Here is a 2,379-nt window from a genome sequence, read left to right on the forward strand (position 1 = left end):
AGGTGTGCTGAAAACAGGAAACTATGTGGTTATAATTCACCAGCTATCCCATAGGAGGAAGATAAATAACATTCTGTGTGATTTACATCCTCTGAAAACTTGCTGGAAGGTCAGCTATGAATCAGTTCTAACTCAATGGTACACACCAATAAGTCTGTGCCCAGTTAAGATGGCTTGACTGCGATCATTTGTTCTCACTGTCAATGGGTTCTTTGTTTCTTCATTCCTCTTTTGATAACTTTATCTTTTCAGTAGCACAGCTGAAAGGTTTTCCTTTTATATAAAAAGAAATTGCATGTTGTTCTTGTTGTTATGTGCTGTTGAGTAGCCTGTGACTCATAGTGATCCTGTGTACAACAGCCCTAAACCCTGTTCTATCCTGTGCCAATCTTATTGTCTCTGAAACACCTACTCCCATTATCCTAGCCACTGAATAAATCCATCTCATTGATGGTCTTTCTCTCTTGCGCTGTCCCTCCACCCTCCCAAACATGACAACCCTCTCCAGAGGGTCAGTTCTGTTTCAACGGCAGTGGAAGAAAAAGTGCACCAATGCAGATTATCATAGTTCAAAAATAGAACATGGCTGTCCCAGGCATTAAGGTTAAACATGTTGTGGCAAATCACGACTATAATGAAATCATTCTTAATTTAGCAGAAATTAAAATAGCATATGTTTAATTATTCTCTCTCTTCCAGTCAGTTGGCCAGATAGTTGTCCTCTAGGACAGCATCTATTTGTTGAAATATGTCAATTGTTATTAGGTCAATTCCTGGGGTCTTGTTTTTGTCACTTTTTTCAGAGCAGCTTGAACTTCCTCCTTTAACAACATTGTCTCTTGATCATATGCTGTATCATGAAATTCTTTTGTGTCAGCAATTTCTTTTTTGTACAGTGGCTTTGTATACTTCTTCCATTTTCTTTTAATGCTTCCTGGATTAGTCAACATTCTGCCAGTAATATCTTTAAGTATTGCAACTTAGTTCCTTTAGCTTAAGAAATACTGAGCAGGTTCAGCTGTTTTAATTTTCCAACTCCAGCTGTTTTCACATTTCATTATAATGCTTTGCTTCGTCTTCCAGAGATGCTCTTCGAAATCTTTTGTTCAGCTTCTTAGCTTACTTATTCCTTCCTTTTGCTTTGACTTCTCAGCACTCTAGCACAATATTCCAAGTCTCTACTGACATCCACCTTGGTCTTTTCTTCCTTCTCTGTCTTTGCAATGACCTCTTGTTTTCTTCATCAATGATATTATTCCAAAGCTCATCTGGTCTTTGTTCATTAATGTTTAAGGCCTCAAACCTGTTCCTGAAATGATTTTTAAATTCAGGTGGCATAAGACTCAAGGTCAAATTTTGGTTCTTGATGATGGCCTGAAAGCATGGACAAACACAGTGCCAGTGAATTTGTCAGTTCTAGGAGGTCTAATCATGATGTCTTTCAAGACGGAAGGAGAAGATTGGAGTCAACTCAATGTTTTTAAAAAATGAAGAGCTGGGGACTTGCTGGCCAGTTACATCCCAGAGGATGAGGCTCTGATGCACTAGATGGTCGCTTTGCTTGTGTCATCTGCCCTTACCAGCCGGTATTTGACACCCTCGCCATGCTTACAGTTCACTGAGCAGGGAGAAAGCATCTTTCTATCCTGTAGCATTTTTATGGAAAGATGCAGCAAGGAAAGAGAATGGAGCAGAATCCAAGATAACAGAGTTGAGGGAAGAAACCATAGCTGAGGCTCCTCTGCTGGCCCAGACTCAATTTATCACTCAGAGCACTCTGCATAGAACTCCCCACTACAACAGTTGATGTTACCAGAAGTACAGAGTATGGAAGTACAGAGCAGAAGGCCCTGGTTCCCATAACAACTTTCAGAGGTTGAACTCCAGAGTGGGAAGATCATCAGGGAATCTGAGTCAAGAAATCAGCAACTGTCTCAACCCCTACCCTCATGGACCACATGAAAAGACGAGCCCTGGATCATTACCTGACCCTTCGAAGCCCTGGATGGTTTCCAAATGGACAAGGTGGATGGGTGAAAGATGAGAATGTTGAGTTTGACTCTGATGAGGAAGAACCGCCTGGCTTCCTCTTGCACTGACACCCTTTCCCCTTGTTTTACAAATAAACTATAACAGGTGCTAGAGGGAAAAAATATTCTTGTGGATTTTATTTCATTTTCTTTAGCTTTAATTTGAACTTGCATATGACTAGTTGACGGTCTGTTTTACCATCAGCACCTGGTCTAGTTTTCACAGATGATATTGAACTTCTCCAGTGATTCTTTCCACAGACAAAATCAACCTGATTCCTGTGTGCATCATCGGGTGAAGTCTATGTGTACTGTCACCGTTTATATTTCTTATAAATGGTATTTGTAA

At 40.3% G+C, this 2,379-nt stretch overlaps 1 pseudogene; it reads left to right on the forward strand.

The window, feature by feature from the left end:
• Positions 1-1,434: 1,434 nt before the first annotated feature.
• On the forward strand, positions 1,435-2,099 carry LOC102859148 (annotated as a pseudogene).
• The last annotated feature ends 280 nt before the right edge of the window (positions 2,100-2,379 follow it).

Source organism: Elephantulus edwardii, unplaced genomic scaffold (genome assembly GCF_000299155.1).
Source record: "Elephantulus edwardii isolate Elephantulus edwardi_28Jun2011 unplaced genomic scaffold, EleEdw1.0 scaffold00051, whole genome shotgun sequence".
Classification (NCBI taxonomy): domain Eukaryota; kingdom Metazoa; phylum Chordata; class Mammalia; order Macroscelidea; family Macroscelididae; genus Elephantulus; species Elephantulus edwardii.